Source organism: Gobio gobio (assembly GCF_949357685.1).
Source record: "Gobio gobio genome assembly, chromosome: 15".
Lineage (NCBI taxonomy): Eukaryota > Metazoa > Chordata > Actinopteri > Cypriniformes > Gobionidae > Gobio > Gobio gobio.
Genome location: NC_137108.1, coordinates 42,587,010 through 42,602,203, shown reverse-complemented (window position 1 = coordinate 42,602,203; position 15,194 = coordinate 42,587,010). Strand labels below are relative to the sequence as shown.

Genomic DNA, 15,194 nt, shown 5'->3' with positions numbered 1-15,194 from the left:
AAGAGACTAAATACAAGGTTAGACAGACTACAAGCCTTCACGGCTCAAATTAACCATCTCCCCCAATGCAACCAGTGCCAACCAAGAGTCAAGGTAAAAGCTTTGCCTTCTGTCCATACTGTGACAGCAAAGAACATTATCTGAGTCAATGTGCCACATTCCAGTCCCTGACTAAAGACCAAGTGATTGACTGGATCAAGACTAATAACAGATGCTGGAAGTGTGGACGCAACCAGAGAGCTGCCCAATGTACTCTCAAGAAACTCTGCCACTTGTGTAATGGAAAGCACCTCCAGATCCTCCATGAGGTCAACGTTAAACCAATGAAAGAAGGGACTGGTTTAGTCAGCTCAACTAGCAAACTGCTATACCAAGACCGCCCGCAAGGATTCAGCAGTGTCCTCCTGAAAGTGGTCAGAGTCATCCTGAAGCATAAAGGACAGATCCTTGATACTTATGCTGTGCTTGATGATGGGTCTGAATGGACCATGTTGTTACCATCAGCCAGTGATGGAGTACTCGAGTCCTTATTCTCTGGACTCGAGTCCGACTCGAGACTCCGTTCTCTGGACTCGTGACTCGACTTGGACTCGCGGACTGATGACTCGTACTTGGACTCGAGTCTCGAGGATATATAAAATCGCACTTGAGCATTCATCAAATTAATTACGTTGTTTCTGACTAAATAGGTTATCAAAATTTGTTATAAGATATTACACTTTTCCTGTTTTGGGCTCCCAAGACCGGCCGTGATCTATGTTTTCCCTCACAGACACTGCTACCGCTCGCTCTCCATGCTTGACAACACACTCACTGACTGACGTCACTCACTTTACGCCGCATTCTCGTGCATTATTTGCGGGCTAAATGTTGACATTTGTTGTGAAGTTCGCCTACACGGATTTTGCATCTAATGCTGAAAAGAGCAGCGCTAAATGTTGTGTGTGTAATCGCACAATTGAGGAAAAGACTGGGACAACTTCAAACTTGAACAGACATCTGTCACGGATGCACCCAGAAAAGTAAGTAAAATGCTTTCCATTGGCTAACATTAGCTTTAAAAAAAAAAACTATTATTGCCTAATGCATATATGATAATAAACAGAGGAAGCTAGGGTTTGCCCATGTCTGCCTATTTGGCATCAGACGTCGGCGATGTCTACGTACAGTGAAGCGAATGTACAGTGACGTGACAATAACTGCCAGATTCAAACTGTGCTTTCTGCAATGGCTGCAATTTTTTTAATATTGTGATATATTATTACAATTTAAAATATTTGGTTTCCAATTTATTATACTTTAAATTATCATTTATTTCTGTGATGCAAAGCTGAATTTTCAGGATCATTACTCCAGTCTTCAGTGTCACATGATCCTTCAGAAATTCTAATATTCTGATTTATTATGAGTGTTGGAAACAGTTCTGCTGCCTAATATATTTGATGAATAAAAGGTTCAAAAGAACTGCATTTATTCAAAATAAAAACATATTTTCAAATAATATAAATCTCCTTTACTATCACTTTTTATCAGTTTAACACATCCTTGCTGAATAAATGTGATTTATTTCAAAAAAAGAAAGAAAAAAAATTACTGACCCCAAATTACTGACCAGTAGTGTATATTGTTGTTACAAAAGATTTCTATTTTTAAAACATTTGCTTCTTTTTTCTTTTTCTTTTTTTACTTTTTATTTATCAAAGTACCCTAAAAAAGTATCACAGGTTATGAAAAAATATTAAGCAGAACTGTTTCCAAGACTCATAATAAATCAGAATATTAGAATGATTTCTGAAGGATCATGTGACACTGAAGACTGGAGTAATGCTCCTGAAAATTCAGCTTTGCATCACAGAAATAAATGATAATTTACAGTATAATAAATTGAAAACCAAATATTTTAAATTGTAATAATATATCAGAATATTACATTTTTTCTGTATTTTTTCTGTATTCTCGAACACGGGACTCGAGCCTCGACTCGGACTCGAATTCAGGTAATGGTGACTCGACTTGGACTCGACTCTGACTCTTCTTTGGTGACTCGGACTTGGACTCGGACTCGGAACACTGGGACTCGAGACTCATCTCGCACTCGACAGTTGGTGACTCGACTACAACACTGCCATCAGCAGCCCGGAAGCTAGGACTTACAGGCCAGGCAGAGGACTTAGCCTTGAGAACTATAAGGCAAGACATCACCAAGCTTCGTGGTGCTTCAGTGTCCTTTCATGTTTCAACTCCATCCCAGCCTGGCAGGAGTTACAACATAAAGGGAGCCTTTATTGCAGAATTGCTGAGCTTAGCTGAACATTCATACCCAGATGCAGACCTTCAGCGGCGTTACCAACATTTGAGAGGCTTACCATTACAGCCTATCCACAAAGCCTGTCCCCTGTTATTGATCGGAGCAGATCATCCTCACCTTATCACGCCGATTGAACCAATCCGTCTTGGTCCATCTGGAGGTCCGGCAGCTGTCAAGACAAGATTAGGTTGGTCTTTACAGGGCCCAGCAAGAGTCTTTGGAGATAAAGTGAAATCTCAACAGTGTTTGCTCATTGCTGTTAATCCATCAATGACAGAGTTGTTCCGTAATGTCGAGAGACTCTGGCAAGCAGATGCCATTCCTAACAGAACAGAGAAATCTATTACTCGGTCCAAGCAGGACCAAGAAGCCCTTGACTTGCTCCAGTCACAGACTGTCAAAGTACTGGTCGATGGTGTGAGTCACTATGCCACCCCACTCCTGCGGAAGAAAGATATGCCCATTCTTCAAGCTCCCATGGAAGCAGTACTCCCGAACCTTAGGAGCACAGAGAAACGCCTGGAGAAGGACCCTAGTAAAGCAGCTGCCTACCAACAGGAAATGAAGAAATTAGAAACCTCAGGCTACGTTGTCAAACTCCCACCTGAAATAGTAAATCCACAGAGTGAGTCATGGTTCATCCCTCACCACATTGTGCAACACAACGGTAAGAATCGTGTGGTTTTTAACTGTTCATTTGACTTTGAAGGCCATAACCTGAATAACTACCTACTGCCAGGACCAGCCTTAGGCCCATCCTTGTTAGGTGTATTCCTGCGCTTTCGTGAACATCCTGTGGCAATAAGCGGTGACATTAAAGGGATGTTCCATCAGGTTCGTCTCCTCCCAGAAGATAAGCATCTTCTCTGCTTTGTTTGGCGAGACTTTGACAGGTCTAAACCACCAGACATTTATGAATGGCAAGTGCTACCTTTCGGCACTACTTGTAGTCCGTGTTGTGCCATTTATGCTGTCCAGAAACATGTCATGGATCATGCCACTCCTGACGACAATGTCAGAACCACTGTAGAAAGAAATTTCTATGTGGATAATAGTTTGAAGAGCCTACCATCACCTCAAGAGGCAAGGCAGCTGGTGAACAAACTCTGCACCCTCTTTGCCAGCGGTGGCTTTGAACTTCATCAGTGGGCAAGTAATGATCCCAGTGAGGTGGACCACTTACCGACAGCAGTAAGATCCAGCAGTACCGAATTGTGGGTGTCTCAAGATCGTACTGATGTGCACGAATCCACATTAGGTTTAAGGTGGCACTGCAAATCAGACCTCCTTTGGTATAATACTCGTCCTGTCAAGCCTGGACCATGTACCCTTCGGCACATTTACAAGGTACTTGCAATGTAGTACGACCCCTTAGGTTTCATACTTCCATTCACCACACGGGCCAAGATTTCAATAGTGTCTGGCTGCAGACAAGACGAGATGCACTCTCAGCCGCGCATGCGCACTAAACGAGATGCTCTCTCAGCCGCGCATGCGCACTAAACGAGATGCACTCTCAGCCGCGCATGCACACTAAACGAGATTCACTCGTATTAAGACCGTAGATTACACATGCACTTGATGCCGCGCATAAATAAATTATATATATATTTTTTACACTACCGCGCAAAAGTGTTTGATCAGTAAGATTTTCATTTATTTGATTTTTAATGTTTTTGCTTATCAAGGCTGAATTTATTTGATGAAAAGTACAGATGCAAAAAATACAGTATTGTGAAATATTGCGATTCAAAATAAGTTTTGTATTGTAATACGTTTTTAAAATGTATGTCATGCAAAGCTGAACTTTCATCATCCATTAATCCAGTTTTCAGTGTCACATGATTAGTCAGAAATCTAATACTGATTAATCATCAATGTTAGAAACAACTTATTTTTACAGCCTGTTATAATTTTATTCTAAAGATTCTGTGAAAAATAAAACAAACAGAATTTATTCAATATTAAATTCTTAAACGTCTAAAAAACGTACACATTTTAACAAATGAACACATATCCTGAAAACAAATATTTTTTTTCAGTATTTTAATAAAATAGAAAACTGATATTTTAAATTATAATATTTCAGAGTTTTCCTGTATTTAAAAAAAAAAAAATATGGCATACATGACCATAAACTTTTAAAACATAAAATAAAATTATATATATATTATATATTTAGCTGCTTAAGTTCGGTATATATGTATGTACATAAGATTATTAAGATGTACATCTCAAAATATTGAGAAAAATCACCTTTAAAGATGTCCAAATTAACTTTATAATGAATTAAATCATAGCTTAACAAGCCAGTCACATTGCTACTGCTACGGTCACATTCAATGTTAATATACTTCCAAATAAACCATCATTTTTTTTTTTTTTATATATAAACACAGCAGTTGGTCGTGGTTGAGTTTTGTAAATTATTTTACTTATACATATATATAGAGAGAGAGATAGATGTACAAAAACATTACATCAAAAACAAAAACAAATGGACAATGTTTTGTTTGTTTAATTTTGTATGTGAGAAAAGATTGGTGCCAGGTGCATGTGGTCCACCATATTATCTACAAATGTATGCATGTCCTGCACAACTGTTAAGATAAACATCAGTGGCTCTACAAGATTGTCCTCTATAAACTCTGCACTGCAGTACTGTTCCAAGGCCTCAATGGCTTCCTCATCCTCCATGCACAGTATACGAGGAAGCTTAACTGAGCCAAGAAGATTGCCAGAGTTCTCCAAGCACCACTGACTGGCAATCTTAAGATTTGCCATGATACGCGCCTAAGAAAAAAAACAATTCAAAAGAGGAAAATTAAAAATATGCTGAACAATAATGGCTGCAACCCCTCTAATAAAACCTACTTTTCATGGAGCCACCTGCTTCTCCGATGTAGACTCAGGGGTGAAACCATTTGTTTCATCTTCCTAAAAAACATGAAGATTGAATTTGAACCTTTTTAAAAAGTAACTGATACTTTTTCTGAGGAGCTGCAACAAAGTAAAAGGTACGAGTTACCTGTACATGGAAAGGCTTTTCCTGTTAGTGGAAATAATACACCACAAGTTTAGCTAGTATATGATAACATGCCATTTTTAACCTCATTATTTCCAAGTATATGTTTTTACCTGAGAGATTTGATCAAACTTCCTCTTTGGCAACCTAAATACAGGCTGCTGATCACCTCTTAGGAAGGCTTTGCACTCTTCTGCATAATGGGCAAACAGTTTTCCATGTCTGGAAAATAGAGATTAAAGATTGAATATTGCATAGTACCTTATTCATGAAAGCTTTAAGTATTCAGAGGCCAAAAAACAAACTTTACCAATCCAATCCGAAGTTCTCCATTAACATGATGCACCACCATTTCCTCAGCTCTGCCATGTCCAGCTGCTCAGTATCTAGAAATTATAAACAGGATACAAATGAGAAAAAAAATAACATTTAAACAAAAGTTATATTTGACCAAGACTAAATACCCATAATATGGCTGTTCAAGACATTTTTTCAAATTGCACTCATACACGCTACCTTATTATTTGGTTGTTCAGAAGATAAACACTAAGCATCTTGAAGGTTAAATAAAAAAACTAAATGGATGATACACAGACAATGAGTTTGATAGTGTCTGTGAGAGAGTTGATAGTATGTTTGTGAATGAGTTTGGGTCAAAGCTTTGATTAGTGTGTGAGAAATAGTATAGTAGTGAATGAGAGAGTTTGATAGCATCCATGAAAATCTTTGATAGAGTGAGAGGCGTTTGAGAGAGTTTGATAGTGTGCACAAGAATATGTTTGAAATAGGTCTTCTCTTTTGCTTATTAGTACCCTTTTTGAAGTGCTTCAAAAAGACAACAACAAAAAAAACTTATCACACTCATCTTACCTTGGAAAAAGATTCCATTTTTTATATGGACTTTCCAGTGAGCCTGAACTTTCTTTTCAGTCATTGGCATCAATGAAGGGCACAGGGGGCAATGCTACAATTTGCAACAAGATGTGCATTTTGGTATCAGCTGATTTACACCTTCTATGACTATTGATTGATGCATCTGTAAGCATAAATTGAAGAGACAGAAATGAAAATAATTATTGTCTTGTGTATAATATTATTTGAATGTTTGTTATCTGTTTTATAGTATCTCATGATTTGAATAACCATTTTTAACAAAATTAACCTGTTATTTAATCTTTATTTTAAATCATTTTAAGGAACACCTCGTCTAAACAACACTTACACACAGCATCTCACTGTCACCTGCAAACTTCTATCACTTTTCAAAACAACAGACCCAAGCAAGAGACAGTAAAATTCAGTACATTTGTTCAATGCCTAAACAAAATGAATTTAGATCTTCAACTTACTGGATGAAGAATTGGTACCCAATAAGCACGGCAGGATCCATCAGACAGATATAAGCACAGTTTTGTTTACATTATCTAATAGATTAAACAACTATTTTACATCTAGCTAATCGTCTATGAATGAGGTAAATATACTTACATCAATTATTTAATGTTCGTCGACTCCTCTAAACACGTGCATAACGTCACACCTGTGCATGTGGGATATACCAGATAATAATCAGGATACTTTTCTATAACATTTACCAAATAATGAACAACTATTTTAATTTAAATTAATCTTGTACGAATTGCATAAATATACTTACACGTAGCCTGTAGGTGCGTCCGATAGCGCAAGTATCTGAGTGTCCACGAGCAGCTGATGAGAACGCTTGTAGAACTGCGTACGCATGCGTGATTGAAAACACATGTGTCGGACTGCGCAAGTGCAGCTGAGACTGCATGTATCTGAGTGCGCATGCGTGTCTGAGAGTGCATGTGTCGGACTGCGCATGCGTGTCTGAGAGTGCATGTGTCGGACTGCGCATGCGTGTCTGAGAGTGCATGTCTGCAGCCAGACCCTTCTCCAAGATTTTAGTTCTGAGATTATGGGACAAGCAACGAGAATGGGACGATCCAAATTTACCGGATGACCTTTTGAGATCCTGGAAGGGATGGGAGTCAGAACTCCCTAAGTTAGCAAGTATTTCACTTCCCCGCTGTATCACATCCTCAGACATGGATCAGTCTCACACCACCAGACAGATTCACATCTTTTGCGACGCTTCTGAGCAAGCTTATGGGTCTGTCGCCTACTTACGTACTGAGGAGAACAGTGGTCCGATCCAATTAGCCTTTGTGCTAGCAAGGTCCAAGGTTGCCCCAAAACGACGTCAGACCATTCCCCGACTAGAGTTGCGTGCTGCCCTGAATGGTGCCCAGTTTTCTAAACTCTTGCAAACTGAGCTCACCCTAAAGATCAATACAGTGACACTATGGACAGATTCCACAACTGTTTTAGCCTGGCTCAAATCTGAGTCATACCGATTCAAGGTGTTTGTGGGAACCCGTATTGCCGAAATTCAAGTGCTGACTGCAGAATGTACCTGGCGATATGTGAATTCCAGCAGTAATCCACCCTCGGTAGAGGACTACCAAACCGCAGAATGGCATATATTACAGAAATCCCAAATTGATAGGTTTCCTGATGAGTACAAATTGCTAAAAGCTGGTAAACCTGTACACTCCACTAGTCGACTGCTTGCTCTGGCCCCAGAGTTTGACGACACTTGCTAGCTTATCAGAGTGGGTGGCCGTTTACGTCGAGTTGAAGGACTTGAACTCTTGAACTATCATCGATACACCCTGTAGTCCTTGACCCACATGGGTTACCGAGTTGTTGATCCGAGACTATGATAGTAAACTCTGCCATCCAGGACCTGAAAGAGTCTTCGGAGAGATGAGGAGAAACTGGATACTGAGAGGATGGGAAGCTATCCGTAAACAACAACATCTGTGCAGAGACTGTCAAAAATGGAAAAACAAACCAGTTATTCCCAGAATGGCAGATCTGCCACCAGCTCGACTCAGACTACTCAAACCTCCATTTTACAGTACAGATATGGACTTGTAAGGACCGGTTTTGCTGCTAAGATAAAATCTTAGATCCACACCTCAGCAATAGAACAATAAAAGTCACTAATCTTGAGAGAAGATCTCACAGAAACTGTGTGACACCACCCTGATGAAACATTTCTCCCCCCTCCCCATTTTGCCCCCTCCTTGCCCTGTTTTCAAGTCACCAAATCCAGATATACCAGTGATGATGTATCTTGTAAATCTATTGTTTTATCCCTTTCATGTTTGATGTTTTTTTAAAGGTCTCGGTGCGAATGGTAAAATGGTCTCAGTTTCACTGCAGTCACTAGTAGTATTAGAAAGATTGAAAACTAATGAGAATTCAGTTCTCCTTTTGAGGAGTCTCTTCAAAGATATCTGATCCACTCCCCCAAAACCAAGTGTTTGTGTTGCAAATATTTACAACCCTTTTGTTCTAGTTGGAGTATTTAAGGAAGGGTAACCTAGCTTTCAGGGGGAGAAAATTCTGTTGCCAGAACCCCCATGTGGTGCTGTGTCAGTGTCTTTGGGGCACACATACACGACATGTAGACTATGAGCCAGACAAGATGACTCTTTTAAATTATTTTCATATTATTACATATTATTTTAATTTTGTGTCCGTGAACGCGCGTCCGGAAGCGTCTGTTTCTCTGCGATTTTGGGTCTCTCGATGAACGAATATGAAAACTAGGAAGAAAATCAACGATCTAAATTAAATCGCAACTAATCTTAAAATCAGCTGATAAACTCTAAACGTAACACACTTTATGGAGTCAGATAAAATTATTTATGGAGTCAGATTTAAAATGAGATATTAATAAATTAAGAGAACTTCACCGAAATGCTGAAAAGGCTTACTCGCTTACTCGCTCGATTGGCAGACGATGTGAAAAGAGATGGGGAATCATCTTTAAGTGTCCTCCTTGCATCCATGGATACCGATTCTTTTCTAAAGGCCTTGAGGAGGTTTGTAGCTCGCCGTGGCACACCTAGGGAGCTATATTCAGACCATGGTACTAACTTCCATGGAGGACAGAGAGAATTGCAAGAAGCCTTTGCATTGCTTACTCCACAGATTCAACTACAGTTGGCTAAACAAAGGATTTCTTTCCACTTTAACCCACCTGGAGCCCCACACTTTGGAGGTGCTTGGGAAAGAGAAATTAGGTCAGTCAAGACTGCCCTTCGCATCGTAGTCAGCTCCCAAGTCGTAACTGAGGAGGTTCTTCAAACAGTCCTCATTGAAGTAGAGGGAGTGCTTAATAGCAATCCACTGGGTTACACTTCCAGTAATGTAGCAGACTTTGACCCTGTCACACCAAATTATAGATAGTTCACTACCACTTGTAGTTTATCCCGCTACAGAGCTTATGGGTAGACGGAGGTGGAAACAGAGTCAAGTTCTGGCCGATCAGTTCTGGTCAAGTTTCATCCAGCACTACCTGCCACTGCATGAAAAGTGGGATTTTCGTCAGTATGTGGCACTGTAGATTGCCGTGGAACTTCAGGTTTACGACTGTGCACGGCAATTTGCAGGCAACACCGAAAACTGCCGTAAATTGTCAGAAATTGACGTGGGCCTTGCTTGGCAGTTGTCCCCCCATGACCCCCCCTCCCCTTAATTCTAGGGGAGGCTTTATCATGTAAATGAACATGCTGTGAGCTACACAAATGCAAATCAGAGTAGCAGCAGGGGGAGTTTTATCTAGGTTCTGAATTTTTTTAACTAAAACAAGTTTAAAGTTTAAGTTAAAATGTTAACTTAAATTTAAGTTAAATGTACTCGTTTTAGTTCACATTACTAAATTTTTAGGGCAACCAGTTTGCTCCAATTTTTTAAGTAGATTCAACTTGTCCGGGCTCACAGTGTAGATTAATTACTCTGTATGTCATTAGCAATAACCAATGTTATGTAAAAAAAAAAAAATACAGGACAGCAGTTCATGTCTTCAACCTTTAGAGAGGTTATGTGATGCAACCAGACAATGAACCAAAGCACACAAATAAATCAAGTAAAGCATACAGTTTACATACCAAAATTAATTTTTCCACCCTGCACTGTGAATGATTTTTTAAATGGCTATTAATCATAAATGTGAAAAGTACAAGTTTGTGTGTTTATAGTTAAGTCAGATTGTGTTTTTCTGTAATTGTCATTTAAATTGAGCTCACACCACATTTTATGAATTATCAATGCAGATTTTCAAGAGGTGGTTTCCTGGTTTAAATTATGCCAAGAGTAGGCCTAATCTAGTTAATCGCGAGTTAAAAAATTGTTGCCTGGAACAAAGATTAAGCACAGATTACTAACACCTGGACTATGAGTCCTGAACTAAAATAAACTGGATTCATTTACAGTTTTATCTAATTGCTTACACACAATTTCTGAAAATACGGCTCCATTTCTTGTAACTCTACACACAAAACACACAACATGCAAAACATCAGACATCGCTTGCAAAAGCAACACTTTGTGCAAAACTATTTTAACTCTTCCAAAAATTGTTTTTGCATATATCTAACTACACACAAATATGCACAACTGAGGAATTTACAGTTGAACTGAAATCAGCTGAACTGAATCAACACTGAAGTCACTTGAGCTGAATATTGACACTATATGGGCTTGTTAGAGCCGGTTTACAGCAGAATTTGTTTTGAACTTGTTACTGAAGCTGCTATGAAACAATATATTTTGTTGTATGCATATTCTTTATTTCTCAAACCTTAGTTTTGATTTCTAAGTGATCAATTTATGTATAAGTGTTTTCACACATGATCATTGGCTGTATGGGTCCTCAGTAAATTAATGTGGCATTTAAATGGCAAAAGTTATTCTTGTCTCTATAACGATACTTGGTTACTTAATGTAACCTCGGTTCTCTCTAGAAGAGGGAACGAGTATTGCGTAAGTTCCTTACGCTACGGGAAAGTATTCTTTCTTCGAGATTTCTGAAAAACCCAAAATTATCCTTAATTTTGTAACATTGTCAACGCAGTGCGGCAGCCTGGCAGACCATAGCAGGCTATTCCAGCGTGCTATTGGCTGCTCTTCTGGCAACTGCAGCAGCCTATCGGTGAGCCCGCGTGACGTGGCGACCAATGAGGGCGCTTCGCGCCCACCTGGCTTCATTTGCCTACAGGTGGGGCGTGGCCACGTGTATATAAGCGGGGCTCACGGGCTGCATATTCGGTTTTCGTAGTTCTGAAGTGTAAAAGCCCGCGGGGCGCACGGCAAGGAACGCAATACTCGTTCCCTCTTCTAGAGAGAACCGAGGTTACGTTAAGTAACCGAGTATCGTTCTCTTACGAGAGGTTCTCTCGTATTGCGTAAGTTCCTTACGCTACGGGAACATATTGTCAACGCCGTGCGCGCCTCGCATACAGCATATGTATCCCAGGGAACCGGGGAAAAAACACTGCTCGGGCAGGGTGGCCGGTAAAGGAAACGGGCCACCACATATACGGACACTTCATTAGAACTGACGGGTGGTTACAACAGGTGGTTACAACACCCTGTCCCATGAATGAGGGAACGGCACCTGCCGGTCTCCTTCAAATTCACCACACCTTGTCTCATGAATGAGGGAACGGCAACGCCAGTCGCCTTCAAATTCACAATATCTTGTTATATGAGTGAGGTAACGGCACCGCCGGTCACCTTCAAACTCACAACAGCTCGTCTCGTAAATGAGGGAACGGCACCACCGGTCTCCTTCAAATTCACATGAGCCTAGTACCGAACTTACTACCAGTATGTGAGCTATGTCTGCGCAGAATCACTGGGCAGAACCAACAGCCCTATTGAACTGATAACACTTTCGCCTGTAAGGCAGGAACTTCCAGATTGTAAAATCTCACGAACGTAGATGGGGAGGCCCAGCCTGCCGCCATACAGATATCGTGGATGGAAATCCCTCTGGCCCAAGCCCACGAAGAGGCTATGCCTCTGGTGGAGTGTGCTCTGACACCTAGCGGGCACTGCAGGTGTTTGGAAGCGTATGCAGTTGCAATCGCGTCCACTATCCACCTGGACAGGGTCTGTTTCGAGGAGGCGAGACCTTTAGCGCGCCCTCCAAACGAAACAAATAGCTGCTCAGAACGCCTGAAGGCGGCGGAGCGTGTGACATAAACCCTCAATGCCCTGACAGGGCAGAGGATATTGCCACCGTCCCCCTCGTCGGATGCTGGCAGAGCCGAGAGGGAGATAATCTGCGCCCTGAAGGGAGTGCCGATCGCTTTGGGGACATAACCATGCCTCGGTCTGAGAATGACCTTAGAGTCATTAGGACCGAACTCCATACACGTCGGGCTCACTGAGAGCGCGTGTAGATCCCCCACGCGTTTCACTGAAACCAGAGCTATCAGGAACGCGGTTTTTAGCGAAAGGAACCTTGGTTCCACAGTCTCGAGCGGTTCAAAGGGATGAGCCTTCAGGGCCTCTAGGACCAAGGCCAGATCCCATATAGGAACCAAAGGGGGCCGCGGGGGATTCATCCGTCTGGCTCCTCTGAGGAAACGGATGATGAGCTCGTTCCTTCCTAGCGTGCTACCTAGCGTCGTCTGAGCGAACGCTGCTATAGCCGCCACATACACTTTGAGCGTGGAAGGGGACCTGCCCAGTTCCAAAAGCTCTTGGAGGAAGGAGAGCACCCGCTGGACCCCACATTGCTGTGGGTCCAATCCCTTGGAAACACACCACTCAGTGAACACCGACCACTTAGAACTATATAACCGCCTCGTCGAGGGGGCTCTAGAGTGTGAAATCGTGTTCATAATCCCTTCGGGCAGGTCAACGGGTATCCGTTGGTCACCCATACATGCAGAGACCATCGATCTGGATGGGGATGCCAAACTGACCCTCCTGCTTGAGAGAGGAGGTCTGCTCTCAGCGGAACTGGACAGGGGGGTGAGTGCGACAGCCTCACCAGCTCTGGGTACCAAATCTGGTTCTCCCAGCGCGGCGCTATAAGGAGCACCGGGCGGCGCGTCTCCCTGATTTTCGCTATGACCTGGGGCAATAGGGAAATCGGCGGGAAAGCATACAGCGGGAGGCTGGGCCAAGGTTGGGACAGCGCATCCTCGCTTTTGGACAGAAACGTCGGGCAGCGGGCGTTCTCTTTTGTTGCAAAGAGGTCGAGCTCCGCACTGCCGAATAGGCGCCATACCAGCTGGACTGTCTGGGGGTGCAGGGACCATTCTCCTGAGAGAATGAGGCCCCTGGACAGCTTGTCCGGGCCCACATTGAGGTGGCCCGGTATGTGCGCAGCTCTCAGCGAGCGCAGCGAGCTGTCTGCCCACACGAGCAGGCGTTCTGTCAGATTGCCCAGACACCTGGACCTGACACCGCCCTGCCGGTTCACGTAGGACACCACTGTGGTATTGTCCGACCGGACCAACACGTGGTGTCCTCGTATAAGCGGGAGAAACTGCTTGAGCGCGTTCTCTACCGCTATCATCTCCAAACAGTTTATGTGTAGGAGTTTTTCCTCGCTCGACCAGAGGCCCGAGGCTGATCTGCCCTCGAAAACGGCGCCCCAACCCGTGGTGGAGGCGTCCGTCGAGATGACCTTGCGGTGTGAGATGGCTCCCATCGTCACTCCCCTCTGGTACCAGTCGGCTACTAACCAGGGCTCTAGGCTGAAACACAGCTCTGAGTCACTCTGATCCTGAAGCCTCCGGACGCCCAGGCTCTGTGAGGCACTCGGGCGTTTAACCAGCATTGCAGCGGGCGCATGCGCATTAAGCCCAGCTGGAGCACAGCTGCAGCTGAGGCCATACGTTCCAGCATCCTCTGAAAAAGCTTGAGAGGTGCGATTTTGCCCGGCCGGAAGTACTCAGCCATGCGCTGAACTTGGCGCGCGCGTTGGGGTGACAGGCGGGCTGACATTGCCACAGTGTCCAGATTCAAACCCAGAAATGAGGTTGATTGCGTGGGCACTAATGAGCTCTTGGTCCAATTGACCGTGAGCCCCAGGCTGTCCAGATGGCTGAGCAGCATTGCCCTGTGGGCGAGGAGCTCGGCCTCTGACTGCACCAGGATGAGCCAATCGTCCAGATAGTTCAACACTCGCATCCCTCTTTTTCTCAGAGGAGCGAGGGCCGCGTCCATGCACTTCGTAAATGTACGGGGTGCTAGAGACAGGCCGAACGGAAGGACGGTGTATTGATAAGCCTGGCCGTCGAAGGCGAATCGTAAGAATGGCCTGTGACGTGGCGTTATCTTGATTTGAAAATATGCATCTTTCAAATCTAGGGAGATTAGCCAGTCTCTCGGGCGAGTATGCGCGAGGATCTGCTTGGTCGTGAGCATCTTGAACGATCTTCTCATAAGAGCTTTGTTCAGACGCCTCAGATCCAGAATCGGTCTGAGCGACCCATCCCTTTTTGGCACGAGAAAATACTGGCTGTAAAAGCCTGACTCGCTCATAGAATGGGGAACCGGTTCTATAGCCCCTTTGCACAGCAGCGTGGCTATTTCTGCTCGAAGTAGATGTGCTACTTCCTCGCTCACTCTCGTCTCTGTACGCGCACAGAAGCGCGGAGGGTGGCGAGCGAACTGCAGAGTGTAGCCGTGCTTCACTGTTTTCAGCACCCATTCTGATACACCTGGAATGGCTTCCCACGCTCTCGCGTGTGCCACACGGGATAGAACGGCCTCCGGGCTCAAAACGCCGTGCTTCGCGGGTTTGACGGCCTGTATAGGAGGGGCGGGCGCAGTGCGCGCGCTCTCTGTGCTGTGGGCCAGCCGATCGCTCTCGATGGCTGGCCGCCTTACACACTGTATCTCTGCCGCTTCGAGCGGGGAGTGGCTTGTGTGTGGCCCTACACTCGTCGTTCCGGCCACCTTGGGCGGAGAACAAATGGTGTGTGGCGCGGCGCATGGCGCCGGGGGCAGAATGTTCGCGAA

General features: G+C 43.6%; 1 protein-coding gene and 1 long non-coding RNA gene across 2 annotated transcripts in view; one reads left to right on the top strand and one right to left on the bottom strand.

Annotated features, from left to right (window-relative positions):
* The window catches only part of LOC307138486 (proline-rich transmembrane protein 1-like), a 48,566-nt gene that overhangs the window by 17,767 nt on the left and 15,605 nt on the right, over positions 1–15,194 (top strand). The gene's annotated exons all lie outside the window — the stretch shown is intronic.
* LOC307138726 lies at positions 4,717–8,287 on the bottom strand. Its single transcript, XR_013818055.1, has 8 exons — positions 6,991–8,287; positions 6,822–6,873; positions 6,204–6,369; positions 5,644–5,719; positions 5,447–5,555; positions 5,337–5,357; positions 5,183–5,245; positions 4,717–5,101 (listed from the first exon to the last, which is right to left on the bottom strand). It is a non-coding gene; the product is annotated as an uncharacterized lncRNA (long non-coding RNA).